This window comes from Rutidosis leptorrhynchoides, chromosome 11 (assembly GCF_046630445.1).
Source record: "Rutidosis leptorrhynchoides isolate AG116_Rl617_1_P2 chromosome 11, CSIRO_AGI_Rlap_v1, whole genome shotgun sequence".
Classification (NCBI taxonomy): Eukaryota; Viridiplantae; Streptophyta; class Magnoliopsida; order Asterales; family Asteraceae; genus Rutidosis; species Rutidosis leptorrhynchoides.
Genome location: NC_092343.1, coordinates 187875252 through 187895888, shown reverse-complemented (window position 1 = coordinate 187895888; position 20637 = coordinate 187875252). Strand labels below are relative to the sequence as shown.

The 20637-nt window shown below is 32.0% G+C and overlaps 1 non-coding gene across 1 annotated transcript; it reads left to right on the top strand.

Moving 5' to 3' along the window:
• Positions 1-206: 206 nt before the first annotated feature.
• On the top strand, positions 207-313 carry LOC139878931 (small nucleolar RNA R71). Its single transcript, XR_011769792.1, has one exon. It is a non-coding gene; the product is annotated as a small nucleolar RNA R71 (small nucleolar RNA).
• Positions 314-20637: the final 20324 nt, after the last annotated feature.

The following is a 20637-nucleotide window of genomic DNA, read 5'->3' as shown; positions in this document are numbered from 1 at the left end:
GCGATAAAGTTTGTAACTTTATTTTTGGACTTAATATCGAGAGTAAAAACGCGAATTTTTAGACGATATCATGCAGCAAACTTATCAATTAAAGCGTAAGCCTCATGAGTAGTCTTACTTATTATGTTCCCTCCAACCGAGGTGTCATTCTTCTAGTCGCAATATCACAACCTTTGTATAAAATATTAACCAATTGGAAATTATTTAAACTATGTTGTGGACAAGCTCTTAAAAGTTGACCTAGTCTAACCTATACTTCATACAAAGTTTCACTAATATTTTGCTTAAAATTAGAAATTTCAGTTTGAAGATTCACAGTCTTAGAATTGGGAAAGAACCGAGTTAAAAACTTCTCAACCATTTGATCCCGTGTAGTAATTTCTCCAACAGGTAAAGTTTTCAACCAATCCTTAGCATCATATTTTTAAGACCAAGGAAATAGGCGAAGGTAAATAATTTCATCTTCAACAGAGGGTATCTTAAATAGATTACCGATTTCATTGAAAACTCAAAGATGTTCATTTGCGTCTTCCTTAGCGGTTCCCCTAAATCGCTTGTCCTTAATTAGGTGAAGAATTGGACCCTTAATTTCAAAATCGGTTTCGATATCAGGTTGGGTAATTGAATGACCTATGCTTTGACGACCATCTTTCATTAAGTCTTCCATAGTTTGGTTTTGAGCCATTTCAACTTGTAATGGTTGATTAAAGAATGGGTTATTAAAATTTCCGGTTTTGCAATGTTTTCTCTTTCTAAATTCACTTGACTGGACTCAATCGCTTCTCTAATTCTTCTATGACACGCAGTTATTAATTTTTTGGGCTCGGGTAATGGTTCTTCAAGTGTAGTGTTCTTGGATCGGGTCATACAACGAAGAATGACCTACGAAAGGGAAATGGAATATGATTTAGATTTGGAATTAGGAAAGGAATAAGATCTATTAGATTTGGAAGATGAATTTATAGAATTTATTAGGATATATTAAATTATTTAAATATATATTTTATAACAATTTTTTTTTTGCTAATAACAAATGTAATTAAATAGACTTCAATCTAACAATCTTGCAATACGTAATGGCCATGCAACAATAAGTATGTAGGCGGGACCCTTTAAATAGGACAATCCAGCAACCTACCCGTTAAAGATTCATAGAAACCATCCTTCTCTAAAATAAATTCAAACATTCGTTTTTACTGCATCCCCAGTAGCGGCTCCAAAAAGTTGACGTGTGTAAAGTGTGTGCTTTAGTGCTTAGCTTTATCTCAACTTTTGATATTATATTATCTTAATTACTTTTCACTTTAACACCCTTACGAACAACAAAAGCCGATCAAGGTAGTATAGTAATTAGTAAGTTAAGGATCGTCCCAAGAGACGCTGAAGCTTTAAATAGTTGTTATTTATATTTAGTATATCTCTTAAGAAAGAAATAGAGTTATTAATTTATATTATATTGTTATTTAATTATTGGAATATTATCTCTAAGCAAAAGACAATTATAAGGTATATTTGAGCAAGACTTTTTATGAGACTATTTTGTGAAAGATAGAATAAAGATTTATTTAAATTCAAATAATATTAAAAAGATGGTTAACTAGACTTAAGAATTATTAAGGATTATTTTGGCATTTTTAGGTTTCAACTTATCTTGATAATCAATAAAATAAAATTAAAGACCGATTGTTATTCATATAAGCATAGTAAAAATAATTATTACGTAAGTTCAATAATTAGGACTTAATCATGGTTTACTTGTGATGGGGTAAACCTATCAACTAATTGGGCATAGAAAGTTAATATCTTGATTTTATAGAGTTCATATGATTTTATAGAACTAAGACAAGATTCATCCAGACTAAAAAATAGATAAGCTAATAAATCTAACCGGATTCAACATTAGTGAGGTTCTAATATTTAATCTTATTTAGATTCTCATGCAATTGGAAATACAAACTCACAAAAACAAAGACCCTTTCAATCAACCCTAATAATTTAATTACTTTATAAGTGCAATTAATAATCTTCCATAAATTACTACTATTAACTCCTGACTAAATTTCATGCAATTTAAAAACTTTTTCAGATGTGATTAATCTTGAAAGTTAGATAAATCAAGTAAATAAATAACTTAAATTAATGATGGGTTAACCTAAGCATCTATTCACTTATTAATTAAGCAGTCAATTAAATCGTAAATCATAGCAAAAATAAACAGATTCAGACAATCACAGAAACCAGACTTTAACAGTTCTGGAAAAACCAGCAACTGTCAAAATCTTCAAGTACAGCCGGCGATTGTAGTTACCAGAACTGGTGAATTTAACCGTTTTAATCCAAGTATCATATTTTTGTCCAGTTAACCACCATGAACGTTTAGTTCATGGATGGAATAAAACGCAAACAATTTAAAGTAAACATAATTAAAAAGTCTACAATAAATTATAAGGAATCGTACCTTAAAAAGCAATAAAGTAAATTCAAACTTGCATTAACTTTAATAAAACGTGAATCCAAAAGAAAACGAAATAACCTTCCAACTTGAATTGAAACCCTAAAACTCTAAAATTCATATTTTTATTTGTAGCTAACCAAAAACTGAAAAGTTACATTGAAAACTGAGAGATTCGGCCTCTACTTATAATTTTCAAAAACTGACATGAAAGCCGGCGACTTTAAATGGCATAGCTGGCGGCTATAACCCTCCGAATGTTCTCGAATTTTAGTTTCTTGATCACATTGTTTCTTGGGCTTCACAAATATCCTTAATTAACAGTAGAGCCATCGGCTATTAATGATATAGTCGGTGGCTATCTTTATTTTGTGATTATCTGGATTCTGTATCCTTAATTATCTTGACTTAGGCTTTAAGTACACAAAACAGATCTCCAAAACCGGTGGCTATTATTGATGAAGTCGGCGTCTTTCCTGAATTTTTACTTGTTCTTCAAGTTCTTCGTTTTTCGAGAACTTTTTGGAATTTTACATCTACAACTGGCAGCTCTCCTTACTTTAGGCAGTGGCTTTGATCTATTTTCTTCATTTTTCCTATTTTTGTCATGCTTAACACATTTTCTAAAACAAAATGTCAAATACCTTTTTACATGAAATATTAACACTTTAGATAAAAACTTAAGTAAAATGACGATTAAATATCAAGATAACGCCTTGAAATGCTTATGAAAATATGTATAATATAGGCATTATCACTTATTGAATCTAAGAAACTTCTCTAAGAGACGTTAGAACAGAAAACAAGAGAGTCTCTAAGTGACCTAGCCAAGAAAACTTCTGAATGCTCCAAGTTAGTTACGGTAAACTTAGAATTAAGATCTAATGCAAGTTCATTTGAGGAAAACTTGTACAAAATTAAACAAGCTAAAGTTGTCTTGGGTGGCCAAATCTCTAAGCAGACCATGTTCTTGAATCAACCCAAACATTCCTACCATAAATCTCAAGGGTTAGGGTTGACAATCCTCAAACTCTGACCAAGATGTCTAAAGCTGAACCTAGTCTTTATGATGGTAGATATATTAAGATAGGTTTAACTGCACATGTCACCTTTGCGTCTGATAGTGAGATTGAGGAAGCATTGGCCAATAGATCTACCAAAATGAAACGAGACATGTCTCTAATTTTTGACAAAATAAACTCTCTTTACAAAAGAAAGGATGGTTCAGATTCACAGGACATCCCTCTCTACATATTTTATGAGATTGAAAATTCAAATGGTCAAAATGGTCCTCAAAAACGTATAATCTATTTGCCAACCTTGGTTTTAGAGAAATACATCATCAGTTTGGAAAAAGAACTTGGTGAAAATAAAATGATATATTTTGATAATGAACTTAAATTTCAAATGATCACAAAGGCTGCGCAACACCAGATCTCACTCACTGAATCCCACAACAACCGACTGGTTTCTGATGTACATAAAATTGAAAAACAAATTACTATTTAGGTTGCTAATTTTTGTGAAATGCTTTCAAAGAATACAGAATCATGGGACTCAAAACCAAGTTCCGTGAGTGATTCTATCATTGAAGAGTCATCAAGTATCCTTATTGATGTTCTGAAGGAAGAAATCATTGAATTAAACTTGATTTAAAAGGTTTGAGAAAACATGTGGATCTCATTGAAAAAGACAACATTGATTTATAAGTTGAAGTTTTAATCAAAAGGGAAAAAGAAATGGCTGATAAAGCTTTTTTTTTTCATAGGTACCTATTTACACTCAGTGAGTTCTTCCTCCGGATTATCAGGGGTTTTCCCGTAGGCACTCCACCTATTTTCATGAGAAAACCAGTGATCCAGATTATCAGTTGGTTATCAAAACTGCTGCCCATCTCAAACCACCGTCTTCCGCCACCTTGCAGAGGAAACCAAACAACCCCGTACAAAGAATAATCCAAGAACAGGGTATGTATTCCTACTCAACAAAGAAGGTTCAAAAACACCTTGCACCGTTCACTTAGGACGGGAGGGGTGATTCTATGAACGCTTCTAAAAAAAGAACAACCAACCACTCCAAATCTATTCAGAACACGAGTGGTGGGTCGTTAAAACAAGAGTCTAAAACCACAGTAACCGCAATAACCAATTGTTCAAGATACTAAAAATTATTTGGATTCTTCCACTGATAACGTTGTGCGCAAGCTATCTGAGGTTTAACAAAGACTTAAAAGCGAAATCGTCGCAAGTAAGCACAAATGACTAGATAATCATTGCAACACAATCTGAACCAAATTCAAACTGAATCTAACATTGAGATTATGAATTCCACATGAATTAAATCAAAACAAAGCATTTTGAAGAGTGGATATCCATGACTGAAATAGTCCAAGCACCATCGAGTCTTGCTTCTTAGTCAGGGTCATTAAAATGTGCTAGATGTTGTAGGCGTATGTATTTTGGTCATCAAAAACATGATTCGTGTGTTGTATTGAATGTTCAAACCTTGTTAAAGATCCATTTGTTAAGATTGATGTGCAAAATTGTATGAAATTGTGTACTAACAAGGAACCCGAGAAAATTGGGTTACCTAAAACCTATGCTTAAATATGTTTTGTAGGTTATCCTAGCATGTGTATAGTACTTGGATTCTGGATGTTTGATGTGTCAAAAGTGTGTGCAGTAGTGCTTAATTTTCCTTTCAACTTTTAAATTTATTAAACCTTTATTTAATACACTTTAACAAACGAGCAACAAAACCCGATCAGATGTAGTATTTTAGGTTATCGTCCCAAGAGAGCGTAGATGTGTTTTAAGTTAGTTTATTAAATAGCTGAGTTCTTATTAAAGAATTAAAGATAGACTTTTATGTGTTTTTAAGATTGTAGATTTTTATCTCTTAGGAAAGAGATATTTGCGGATAGATTCTTAATAAACAAAACAAAATATAAAGCAAGTAATAAAGAATTAAAATAAACAATTATAAATAAAAGCAGTTACATGAACGAATAACTCATACGCGAATCATATTATGAAAGTTTCATGTAAAGACCTGTCCTAATCCATAAGAACGAATACAATAACATATGATTACAATGCGAGGTATTTGACCTCTATATGATACATTTTACAAACATTGCATTCGTTTTAAAAGACAAACTTTCATTACATCAAAAGTTGACAGGCATTCATACCATTTCCTAATATCCAACTATAAATGATCTAATCTGTCATTTACTTAATCATAATCTTTACTGAACTCACGACTTGAATACAACGTCTTTTGAAATATGCCATGAATGACTGCAAGTAATATCTTTAAATTGAGCAAATGCACAGCGGAAGATTTCTTTCAATCCTGAGAATAAACATGCTTTAAAGTGTCAACCAAAAGGTTGGTGAGTTCATTAGTTTATCATAATCGATCATTTCTATAATGTTAATAGACCACAAGATTTTCATATTTATAAGTAGAACCTCTCGTCTGCATAAAGATAAAATCATTCATATGAATTGAACACCTGGTAACCAATATTAACTTTAATGCATAAAATATCCCCAAACAGAACCTCTCGTCTGTATAATATAAACCTCGAAGTACTAAAGCCATCCATAACCTGAATGGGGGTTGTTAGGCCCAATAGATCTATCTTTAGGATTCGCGTCAATTAGGAACAGAACCTCTCGTCTGCCTAATTCTTAGGTTACCAAGCTAAAAGGGGTGATATTCGATTCGATAATCCAACCATAGAATGTAGTTTCGATTACTTGTGTCTATTTCGTAAAACATTTATAAAAGTAGCGCATGTATTCTCAGTCCCAAAAATATATATTGCAAAAGCATTTAAAAAGGGAGCAAATGAAACTCACAATACTGTATTTTATAGTAAAAATACATATGATGGCATTGAACAACTGAACAATACAGGGTTGGCCTCGGATTCACGAACCTATATCAGGTATATATATTAATACATTTAATTGTAATCGAACAAATTTATATATTGTTAGTGCTATGATTGTTATTTTAATTATGTGTTTCATTAATAACCTAATTAATTACATTTACTTTGTATACTTTAAATAAATAATTATAATATAGTTTTATTATGTATGTTTTTATATAATTAATTTTTATTGTAATAACAATAATGATAATATTAATATATTAAAAATAATGATACTTGTAATAATGATAATAAAAATAATGATAATAATAATAAAAATAATAATATTAAATATAATAATAAGATCATGTTTAATGATAATAATAATAATAATGATAAAAATAATAATAATAATAATGATACTTTTAATAATAATAATAATAATAATAATAATAATAATAATAATAATAATAATAATAATAATAATAATAATAATAATAATAATAATAATAATAATAATAATAATAATAATAATAATAATAATAATAATAATAATAATAATAATAATAATAATAATAATAATAATAATAATAATGATAAGTTTAATAAAAATGCAAATTTTATATATAATGATAATTTTACTAGTAATGATAACTTTAATAAAAATGATAGTTTTCAATAAAAATGATAATTTTAATGTTAATACTAATAATAATTTAGATGATGATTTTAATAAACATGTTATTCTTAATAATAATAATAATCTTATTAAAAATGATAATTTTATTTAATCACAACTTAATTGCATTTATATTCATCTTTACTCATAAACGTACTTATAATTATACTTTTCGGTAGTAATTACCTTAACTATATTCATGATCACAACCTTAATCATTTTTATCTTAACATTCATAATCTTAATTATATTAGTATTAATGATATTAATAATATAATAATTATGGTATCAAGATTGGTATTAGTATAATAATAATAATAATAATAATAATAATAATAATAATAATAATAATAATAATAATAATAATAATAATAATAATAATAATAATAATAATAATAATAATAATAATAATAATATAAGAGTAATAATAATACTACCTCACATGAAAAAGCTCCAAAAAGAAAATAACTGCCTTTGTCAGGGCTCGAACCCAAGACCCCTCGCTCACCCATAACACCCCTGAACCATGGCTCCAGTTCTATTTTTCCTGATTAATATTAGACTTTGATTTATTTATCCCGTTACTATCGTAGTCCACTTAAAGCCCAAGGAACAATTCACCAAGCCCAATCATCATAACAATGATCACGGCCCAATTTCCCTTGGCCCAACGTTATAAACAAGTACGGCCCAACAATAATTAGTCCATATTGCAAAACTATTTAAAACATAAATAGCCTTACAGCAGGCCCAATTCCAAAAACAGTTTAGATTAACCCAATTGCATCATTCAATAATACGGATCGAAGTGTCTAGTTCATGGTAAAAAAAATAACGATAGCAGCAGCAACATAAATATACTTCGGTTCCTCTTCATCATCATAACCTAATTATAGTATCATCATTCATTAATATCATCACCTATAAAATTCATCATCATATATCGCTGTTCATCATCTTCAACATCTAACAAACCCTAACATCATCGTCATCATCATCTTCACGTCGACAGGAAAAATGGGAAACAGATGCTGCAGTAGCAGCTACAACCTGAATAGCAACTCAACAGTATCAATAACATAGAGTTACGTGGATCATGTAAACTCCATACGTATCGCGTAATCTTTTTCTTCACTCATCAATTTTTGCTGTATAGTGGTGGTCCAATGGTGGTTGCTCGTGGTGTTTTACAGAGATGAAGTTGGTTTGATGATTTTGAATATTTACAACATTGATAAAGCAAATGGGTCGATGGGTGGTGATGGCTCGATGATGGAGAGGTGGTGTAGTGGTGGAGGATGGTTGTCGACGGTGGTCTGGTTATGGTGGTGTTGATAGTTTTAGTGGTGGTCTCCGGTGATAGGTGGGCGGTTGTTTGCAAAGAAATAGAGAAGACATATAGTTTGAGCATTTGTAGGAGTGGTGATCGAGCTTGAAGATTATGGTTTCAAGGTGTTCCACGATTTTAGTGTGAAAGATGGTGGCGGTTGTGGTTGAGGAGGAGGAGGTTGGTGTTCGGATGGTGGTAGCCGATGGTTTGTGTAGGTTTGTGAGGGTTTCACTATGAAGAAGCAGGGAGATAAATGGGTGTGATCTCTAATTCTATGTATATGTATATTATATATGTAGATGGTGGGGTTTATTCATGTGTTGATCAGATAAAGAAAAGGGAGAAACAGAAATGCAAGTGGTAAGTCTATGATGTTGTGATGTATATATATGTTACATATATAAAGATGGTGGAAGCGTAAATCAACAAAAGTAATCAATCATGACTTTTAGAAATTGTAGATATTAGCAATCAAATTTACGGATGATTTATATGATGCAAGTGCGTATAAAATAATGTATAAATAAGAAATATAAACGTGTTCAAGAAATATACAATAATTCAATTGAAGTGACATTCGCATAAAAAACTGTAAGTAACTAGAGGGGGGTGAATAGTTACTTAATACGTTTTTACCAATTTTTCGATTGATCACCAAATTCGATTTTACTTTGATCAACCAACTCAACTCAAACTTGATGTGTGTAGTGTATATGTTCAAATGATAAATGAAGTAATGTAAAGAACATAGATACAAGGATTTATAGTGGTTCGGGTGGACGTTAACTAATCTACCTTAATCCACCCCCGATTACACTAATCGGGATTTGTTGCTTCACTAAGCACTTTTCTCCAAACCTGGTGGAGATCCGATTTACAAGTCTTCAATCTTCTTTAGTAGACAACAAACCTAATCTTTCTATCCCTTTGAAAGATCAACTCCAACCTAGATCAACTTGTCTTCACCTTGGACAAGTATTAATCTCCAAATAAGATTAATCAACTTCCTAAGTCCCTTTAAGGAAGTAGATCACTAAGCTAGCCTATACTTCCACTAATTGAAGTTACAAGACTTATACACTCTGAAATGATGATCCTAACACAATACTAGGACACACATTACATTAAGTAAACTCACAAGATAAATGATTTTGATTAGTAAGTTTACAACAACCCAATTCTATATCCATATGATCATAGAATCTTCTCTTGCTTGATCACATTTGAGTAGTAGTTGATGCACTTATGATCACTGGAGATAAGCCTTTGAAATATGCAAGAGGGTCAGCTTCAAATGCTCTTAAATGTTTGCCTTTTATAGTGGGATTCAAAAAATAGCCGTTGACAAACGGTTGCCTGAACGGTCGACCGTGCGTGCTCCAGTCCAAAATTGGTATCCGTTGTATAGCCGTTTGACTCAGATTTGAACACCACATTTTGGCACCTTTACTCCTTCTAGTACCTGTAAAAGAAACCAAACATCCTATACAAGTACTATATGCATTAAGTGTGTGAGATTTGGTCTTATTGCATGAAAGTGACTAATCATTCCAAAAGTGGCAAACCCAACATTCTTGGAGAAGTGTCTTGATTGATATTTAGGGAAATTTCAGTTTGGTTAAGACTTAGTTAGTTACATTAATGCTCTTGGTTCAATTCTAAAGGCTAGTCACTATATCATTAACTTCCTAGTTCCAATTAATCACAAGTCATGTTTCATTTGAGTTTAGTTAGGGATTAATTGAATAATGTCTCTATAAGATAATCATGAAGTATGTATAGACATTAAGGTTAAGTTATTCTTGAACATGCAATCACACTTAGTTACTTAGACTAGACCAACTAGACAATTGACTATAGTTTCATTACGAACCATTTTACACTTAATCTATTGGAGTAGGTTAGTTACTTGAATCCTAACTAATGAGCACATGGCAAACATATTAAACAAATTGACAAGTTTATGAGTATTAAGCATTATTAGCAAGTAGTAAGTAATACTCACATAGAAAGAGATAGTTATTCTAGGATCAATCATATAGATACTTTCACAACTTATAATTCAAGCACTTAATAAGTTTAATGTGCAATATAACACATTATATGATTAATGTGTAAGCACACGTTAATGTCCAACACATGCACAAGGGAAGAGCAATCTCTAGTTAGGACTTGGTGACCATCCTAAATATATCTAAGTGTGTTTTAGGATTACAATTCATTTCTAGTTTAATCTTGAGAGCATGGTTCTTCATTTAGCCTTAATTAATCACTAAGTTATTTCTAATAGCAATTATTGTTCTAGTGATATTGGCTTAAGTGTGTTGGTACTTGATGATCATACTAAGGATATCTAGATAAGAATTAAGATCAAAAGTTGTTGATTAACACTTATGTGTTATGCCTAATCTTGGTTAATTTGTCATTAAGATGTCATTAGGCGTAATTAATCACAATTAGTGTTTTTATGACCAAAACTTAATTGAGTATGGAGAAGGTATCTATTCTAAGCATGTTGAGAAAGGTTTCATAAATTATAGATATTGGTAACTAGTCAAACTTTATTTGGTCAAAAATAGTGACAGAAGAAATTGCGGTCGCATTGTGGTTGACCGTGGTGGCGACCGTGCAACTTGTTTTCACAAAACTGCGTTGCAATTCAGTTTGGGGTTTCACGGTTGAGTATGCGGTCGACCGTACCTCGACCGTGTGTTTTCCTGAACTTTTAATTTCATTCTTAATCCTAAGTTTGACTTTGTCGTTTGCAAGATAAAGTATGGATTAGTGACCTTGCGTGTTTTATGTTAAGATATCAGTCATCACTTATGCATATGTATGTGTCATCATCAAAACATATTCTTTGGTTAATTACACTTTGGTTAATCATACTTAAGTTTATTGTTTAGTGTATTAACCCACATTCAACCAACATTCTCCCCCTTTTTGATGATGACAAACATACAAGTGATGAGGGACATTTTGCTATAAATACGCAAGTGTTAACAATCACTTGTATCCAACTTTCTCCCCCTTTTGTCGAAGTAAAAAGGTTAGCTCTCCCTAGAACTAAGCTCGCCCTTAGAACAAAACTCCCCCTTAAATTGTGCACGTTGGAAAAACATATATATTAAAACACAACAAGCACACATTTTATTCAAATCACATACTAAGCACAGAAAATTCATAGATAATACATGACAGTCAAGAGACGTTCAATTATTGTGATGAGAGGATTGACCATTGTCTTTGTCCTCAAGTCGTGATAATCTTCAACCAAGTTTTAGAATGTTTGCATGTATTACACTATTTTGTCCCTGTGTCGAAAGAGAACAAAAGTTGGGTGGATTTTCAAGAGGAGGTTCTTGGATATGCTTGGTTGAAGCTTTGCATATTGGATATGAAGAGACTTGAATGGAATGATGAAATGGAGATGTCATTCCAACATATGCGAAAAGCTTGGTTAGATGGAGACGATACGGAAGTGACATGTGGGAATGTTGACTTGCATGTTGCATTCTTGATGCCATGAAGTATGCAACATTTACTTTCGTGGAGTTCAGAAGACACTATATGAAGGTGACTTCATTTGCATCCAGTCGATCCAGTAGTTCCCCCTTTTCGTAAACATTTGCAGTGATGATCTGCTGCCAAAGATCATACGTTGATGTAAGATGTTGACAAAGTAATCCATCCTTTTTGATGAATTCGGGTCTAAGAGTTCCGTTGCACATAATGTCTAGTGCATTGTCTTTCTTTACCAATTTAGGAAATTCATTGAACGAATTTAGTTCTAGAAAGAATGTTCAACCTTCACTCGAAACATCCATAATATTTCCAAATTCTTTAAGCGTTAATGAATAACTTCTCCCATAAAGAGAAAATGAGATTTTCTCATTATTGTGTGAGAATTGAAAATTCTCATAGAATTCATTGATGTGAAGAGGATAGAGTGATCCTCTTAGATTGAGAAAGACATCCCACTTGATGTTTGTGAAGCTTTTAAGAGAGTAGGTAGTAAGATGATGAGTAAGAACTTCTTTCCCTTCAACAATAGACCTCATTGTGAAGAGCTTTTATTTTTCAAAGAGATGTTTGGAGTAATTGAAGTGGGTGTGAATTTGTTGAATGCAATTGCTTTAATAGACAAATGATGAATGTTGTCTAGTAAACTTTTAATGAGGTAGGTAGCTGAATTGAGAGCACTTTGACAGAGATATCAATTTGTCCTTTTGAAATCTATTGATCATTGAATTTATGCAAGAGTGTTAGGACAAATCAATCGTGTCAGGTGTTCTGCGGTCGAACCACGGTCAACCGTGGGAGAAGCCGTACAGTGACAAAATTATATTTTTGCAAGCAAAATTAACTTAAGCACACAATAAGAATTACATAAGAAAAATCAACTTAAGCACAAAATAAACACCACGTTACTAGTTATCTTACACATAATTGTTTTAGTGCCAACATTTAAGCACTTCACATAGTACTCAACTAAGGATTATTATCCCAAATACGCAAGTTAAGACCTATTACAAGAAATTGTTTTGACAAATCCTTTCAATGATTTCTTGAACCTAGAGTGATTTTCACTAATCTCTTCCTCTCGCTTCAGAATCCTGTCGATCTTGGTTTCGAAATTCGAATTAACAAATTCTTGATGTTCCCGTAAGTTTGCTTCCTTATCTTCTATCTCCTCTTCATCTGATTCTTCCTCTGGTTGATAGTTCTCAATCTCTTCAAGGTCCTCTTGAAGACTTGATCTTCTTCCACGAGAGGATTCTCCTAGACGACCACTTCGGATGATGGTTGACTTATCCAGTGGCTCAAATGAAGGTTGTTGAACAATAGCGTGCATCACTTTGAGGTAGCTGAACAAGCTGTTTAGATGCATTCCATACGGAAGAGATCTAGTTGATTTAATCATTAGGTTGCTCATTTGGGATGCCATCAGAAACGCCACATTAATCTTCACATTTAATTCAATTGCCCACATGACAAAAATCTGGGTAACATGAATGTTAGCGTGATTTCCCAGCCTGCAGTAGATGTTGTGGTCAATGATTTTGTTCAAGATATCCAGATCTAATCGGAGATCCTTTCCGGTTAGTCCCTTGGATAGGATTTCGAGTGATTGGCGTTAGGTTTGCAAAGTAATGTTAGTACTTCGGTAGCTTGAATAAACCCAGTAAGATGTTCTAGTTTGTGTCATCTACTGTAGAACTCCATTCCTTCAGTAGGAACACCCAGAATTTCACCAAACGTGCTGAGAGGAAATTCCCACCACTTTTTGTTAAGATGAAATCTTATCATCTTAGTTTCTGTGTTGAAGCTATAGTTGGCATAGAACTCTCTTATCAACTCGGGATATATAGGCCTATTGATTAGAACGAACGAACCTAGATCCCTCTGAGATAGCTTGTCAATTACTTTAGGGAATGCTTCAAGACTAATGATTCTTCCTTCTGCTATTGCTCTTGTTTTGAGCCATTTCTTGTTATATGTCGTATGTTGTCTCGCATCAGTTGGAAGATTATATCTATTCTATCCTATTCTAGAATGAGCATCTCGGGTCCTTGCCATTTTCTATACAATGATACTTCAAATTAATTCAAAGTGTATAAATTCAATTGTAGGCAACACGTTTTGCAAACTTTAATCATCATCAATACTTAGGTGTTTTGATGTTAATATTCTTCACATTTTCACTCTTCATTAGTATCAATGAGTTTGCAACTAGATTAAAATTTTCACAAAGTTCATATGTGTTTTAGACTTTTGAGATCATCATCAACACATGTTTTGACATTCAACATTATTACACTCAATTAGCAACAATGTCATTTATATCATATGAACAATGCTTCTATGAAAATCTAACCTAGATGTATAATGAACCCTAGAATTATCCAAAGTTAAATCAATGCATAGATATGCAATAATCATTACTACAATCGTTTCTAAATTATTCTTCAAGAACAATTTCAATTGTTTGCATCAATTTAGGTTTTGATTCATTCTAGTTAGGGTTTCTTCATAACCCTAATTCATCATACAAACACAATTGAATGTTAGGAAAGTAAGGATTAATCATACCGAAAGTAGGAATTGAAATTGAGGGAATGAGCGTTCTTCTCCGTGCGGTCGATCTCCTCAGCCGTGTGTAGGTGTGTGTGTGGTTTGAAGTGGGTTAAAGAAATAAAAGTGAGGGTTTAATTTAATATAAAACAGAATCAGACAACGCACGATCGAAGAACGGTCGACCGTGGTGTTAGCCGTGTAGATATTTTTCCACGCACAGGATAGGAGTCTACGGTCGAGTATACGGTCAGCCGTGATGCTGGCGTGGATCCTTCTGATCACTCGTTTCTTCACTTCTTCTTTCTTTGAGTGCGTTTTGATGATTCTTAGGTTCTATAGAATATTTGAGGACAAGTTTTCTTTTCCTCACATTGAATGATTACATCCTCCCGATGTTTAATCTTCAATGACATGTAATATACTATATCTATATGTATATTTATATTCAATCACACATAGTATACACACAACGCATCAATCTAGTATTTAGCATGCAATACATGTTTTCACATAGACATACAATCCTAACGCAAGTAAGCTTCCTACACTTGATCTTTTAAAATCATTTTTCAAAAACAATTTGCATTTGTAAGAAAAACCTTTCATTTATACAAAGTCTTGTGACAAAGTTATTTTCATTAGCATTTTGATCATTAATTTTGATTGATTTTAAGATTACCCAATCCTTGACTTATCCCTACCATGAAATTGCTAGCTTGATCCATTTTTTCCATGTTTTCAATTTTCCTAATAATAGACAATGGACTTTGATTACAAGATTTGTGTTTGCTAGAGTCGAGACATACATTCATTTTATGTTTACCTCTTGATGAATCACAAATAGTTATCCTTTCAAGTTTTCTTTTCAAAGAGTTAATTTCATCAATTAAAACTTTGTTAAGTTGTCTAACTTTGTGTAATTCTTTCTCCAAAAGTTTTACTTTGTCACGACTACTATCATACATGAATTTAATGGACTTGTAATCATCTAAAAATTCTTCATAATTAGAAGGATAGAGTACATGTACCTCATTGCAATCCATGCTTGAGACCTCATCTTCTTTGAATGGAGATTCAACCTCTTCTTTACTTTGACCATCTTGATCCACATCATTCCAAGAACTCATGAGGCAAAAGTCTTCATCTTCATTCAACCCTTTTGCTTGAAAATCACCAACCTTTTTTAAACCCTTCTCTATTCCTCTACCCTTTAAACTCCTAGAGTTTAAATCTTCTTGAGAACATAGTGAGTCCCAACATTCTTTTGCACTTTCACATGAGATTATCTTTAATCTTTCTTCACTAGGAAGAATTCCATTAAGTAGTGAAATTGCATCAAATTGTTTCAAAACATCATTGTTTTGAAAAGTTGACTTCACTAGTCTTGAACTAGCTTGTGGTACAAAGTCTCCTACTTTGATTATTCTCCACAAGTAGTAATCCTTGGATTTGAGATAAGACTCAAATCTTGATTTCCACACATCAATATTCATCTTATCAAAGATTGGAGATTCTTTCACCAATTCTTCAAAATATCCCAAATTTTGAGTTGATTCGAGAATCGTTGACTCAAGTTTTTACACAAAACGAATTTTGACGCTTTTGCGATCGTTTGTAGTGCAATGATTTGAGCAACCCTTCTGATACCAATTGTAGGTAACTAGAGGGGTGTGAATAGTTACTTAATACGTTTTTACCAATTTTTCGATTGATCACCAAATTCGATTTTACTTTGATCAACCAACTCAACTCAAACTTGATGTGTGTAGTGTATATGTTCAAATGATAAATGAAGTAATGTAAAGAACATAGACATAAGGATTTATAGTGGTTTGGGTGGATGTTAACTAATCCACCTTAATCCACTCCCCGATTACACTAATCGGGATTTGTTGCTTCACTAAGCACTTTTCTCCAAACTCGGTGGAGATCCGAATTACAAGTCTTCAATCTTCTTTAGTAGACAACAAACCTAATCTTTCTATCCCTTTAAAAGATCAACTCCAACCTAGATCAACTTGTCTTAACCTTGGACAAGTATTAATCTCCAAATAAGATTAATCAACTTCCTAAGTCCCTTTAAGGAAGTAGATCACTAAGCTAGTCTATGCTTCCACTAATTGAAGTTACAAGACTTATACACTCTACAATGATGATCCTAACACAATACTAGGACACACATTACATTAAGTAAACTCACAAGATAAATGATTTTGATTAGTAAGTTTACAACAACCCAATTCTATATCTATAAGATCATAGAATCTTCTCTTGCTTGATCACATTTGAGTAGTAGTTGATGCACTTGTGATCACTGGAGATAAGCCTTTAAAATATGCAAGAGGGTCAGCTTCAAATGCTCTTAAATGTTTGACTTTTATAGTGGGATTCAAAAAATAGCCGTTGACACACGGTTGCCTGCATGGTCGACCGTGGTGCAACCGTGTGTGCTCCAGTCCAAAATTGGTATCCGTTGTATAGCCGTTTGACTCAGATTTGAACACCACATTTTGGCACCTTTACTCCTTCTAGCACATGCAAAAGAAACCAAACATCCTATACAAGTATTATATGCATTAAGTGTGTGAGATTTGGTCTTATTGCATGAAAGTGACTAATCATTCCAAAAGTAGCAAACCCAACATTCTTGGAGAAGGGTCTTGATTGATATTTAGGGAAATTTCAGTTTAGTCAAGACTTAGTTAGTCACATTAATGCTCTTGGTTCAATTCTAAAGGCTAGTCACTATATCATTAACTTCCTAGTTCCAATTAATCACAAGTCATGTTTCATTTGAGTTTAGTTAGGAATTAATTGAATAATGTCTCTATAAGATAATCATGAAGTATGTATAGACATTAAGGTTAAGTTATTCTTGAACAAGCAATCACACTTAGTTACTTAGACTAGACCAAATAGACAATTGACTATAGTTTCATTGTCAACCATTTTACACTTAATCTATTGGAGTAGGTTAGTTACTTGAATCCTAACTAATGAGCACATGGCAAACATATTAATCAAGTTGACATTTTTATGAGTATTAAGCATTATTAGCAAGTAGCAAGTAATACTCACATAGCAAGAGATAGTTATTCTAGGATCAATCATATAGATACTTGCACAACTTATAATTCAAGCACTTAATAAGTTTAATGTGCAATATAACACATTATATGATTAATGTGTAAGCACACATTAATGTCCAACACATGCACAAGGGAAGAGCAATCTCTAGTTGGGACTTGGTGACCATCCTAAATGTATCTAAGTATGTTTTAGGATTACAAGTCATTTCTAGTTTAATCTTGAGAGCATGGTTCTTCATTTAGCCTTAATTAATTACTAAGTCATTTCTAATAGCAATTATTGTTCTAGTGATATTGGCTTAAGTGTGTTGGTACTTGATGATCATACTAAGGATATCTAGATAAGAATTAAGATCACAAGTTGTTGATTAACACTTATGTGTTATGCCTAATCTTGGTTAATTTGTCATTAAGATGTTATTAGGCGTAATTAATCATAATTAGTGTTTTTATGACCAAAACTCAATTGAGTATGGAGAAGGCATCTATTCTAAGCATGTTGAGAAAGGTTTCATGAATTATAGATGTCGGGAACTAGTCAAACTTTATTTGGTCAAAAATGGTGACAGAAGAAACTGTGGTCGCACTGCGGTTGACCGTGGTGGCGACCGTGCAACTTGTTTTCACAAAACTGCGTTGCAATTTAGTTTGGGGTTTCACGGTTGACTATGCGGTCAACCGTACCCCGACCGTGTGTTTTCCTGAACTTTTAATTTCATTCTTAATCCTATGTTTGACTTGGTCGTTTGCAAGATAAAGCATGGATTAGGGACCTTGCGTGTTTTATGTTAAGATGTCAGTCATCACTTATGCATATGTATGTGTCATCATCAAAACATATTCTTTGGTTAATTACACTTTGGTTAATCATACTTGAGTTTATTGTTTAGTGTATTAACCCACATTCAAACAACAGAAACAATAACATGGCAGAGTTTTCTTGAGTCACAAAAAGGAAATGGGTACGTTAAAATTCCAAGTTCTGTGTTGCAAGTTGACAAAGTGGGGTGCAAGATTGAATGTAATGGTTAGTGTGATTGTAAAGTATGTACCTGTATATTATATATCTATATACCTATATATAGAAAAGTTGTGTTTCAATTAATAAACATGTCCCCACAATTTGCCACTATGATATATCTCGTGACCTTTATTTGTTAATAGGTTACCGACAGTTTTCACGGAGTGTTATATCGCTCTCCGTGGTTAATCAGTGGCGGATAAAAGTCTTCGGAAAAATCCTAAATTTTTAAATTAAACTCCTTTATTTATTTCAGTCGTTATGGTATAAAATTCGATCATTAACTATTAAATAAAAATTACATTAATTATTCACTCCCAACCCCAAGTAAAATATAAAAAGTTTTAAAATTCAATAAATAGTTCCTAAATACATTTTTAATAAGCCTAAAATTTATATTACTCATTTTCGGATCACTATTTATTTTAAAATCACCTAACTTTGAATTTAACTTATTTAAATAACCATTGAATGATAAACGAGTGCTTCTATCGTTTACTAAATAAATTTGGAACTATATTTATATATTCAATATACCTTATTTATATATATAGATATGTTTTAAATAATTATTATTATAATATCATATTTTTATTTTATTTTACATAATTAATTTTTAAAATAACATATAATACTTCAAATTATATTTCCAGTTACTATTTATATATATATATATATATATATATATATATATATGTATATATATATATATATATATATATATATATATATATATATATATATATATATATATATATATATATATGTATATACATACACACATATATATTTACAATTAAATGTTCGTGAATCGTCGAAACTGGTCGAGGTTAAATGAATACATAAAAATAGTTTAACATTTTTGGGATTCAACATTATAGGCTTTGCTTATCGTGTCGGAAACATGCAAAGATTATGTTTAAATTTGGTCGAAAATTTCCGGGTTGTCACAGTACCTACCCATTAAAGAAATTTCGTCCCGAAATTTGATTGGGATGGTCATGGCTGACAATAAGTATGTTTTCATGACGCACACGAGTTGAAAATTAAAATTTTATCATCATCCAGTAATATAGACAAAACAATTTGTTTAAGCGAAGCGTACGAGTGAAGTTATCACAAAAGAGTGAAATGAGAAAATAACATTTCGTCATATCTCTTGACGTAGATATAGTTGATTTTCGAAATTCAAGGGATTTAGAGAAAATTTTTGTAATAAGATTTGGTTCTTCGATAATTAAGGAAATTAGGATCTTCTTTGGTTAAATGCGATAATCTGTTTCGATTGCTCTGTCAGATATTTTACTATAAATCCACTCCCTACGTTTCCTTTATATTTTGGAGTTCCATACTTTTATTTTCTCTTCCCGACTTTTAGTCAAGCGAATAATGGTCCAGAATTCGTAGGTATGGTGTTTCGAATGAACATGGCTAATGTTCTAAGAGAGAAATTATAATAGCACGATCTTGATTGGTTAAATTACTAGAATTTAAATGAAAAGATAGAACTATCAAGAAAATATGTTCTTGATATGTTTGGAGATTAGGTAGAATGTAAGAGTCGTGTAAAATGGCACATGATGATGTTACGATATGTGAATCATCACGTTCCATTTAGAAACTCTGCATGACTTACTGTAATATAATCACGTTGATCAAGTGTCATTATATTATACTAACTCATGCATCAATTTCCAACACTACTTCAAAACATTCATAATTTAAACTAGAATTTTAGAAACTAAAACAATTTCCTTTTATGAAATAACATAGATAGTGCAGAGAGATAATTAATATCGGACGAGAATATTTATGAAGATATCTTCAGAAATATTGAGAATATTTATAATGAAAGATATGATAATATCTTAGAATTTCTAATATCGATGGATGATGAGGAATATTGTCCGCAAGAGTTTAGAGTCAGGAACAAGGTATTCGATAATAACTTCATCAGACACTGAATCATTTGGATTCTTTGAAGGCAGAATTAGTCCTTGTGATTTGTCCACAGCCTCCTTCATGGTTTGCTCAATTCGTTTTTCAGTATCAAAATTTTTGAGCTTTTTCAACACTCCATTCTTTATCATCAAACTTTTGAC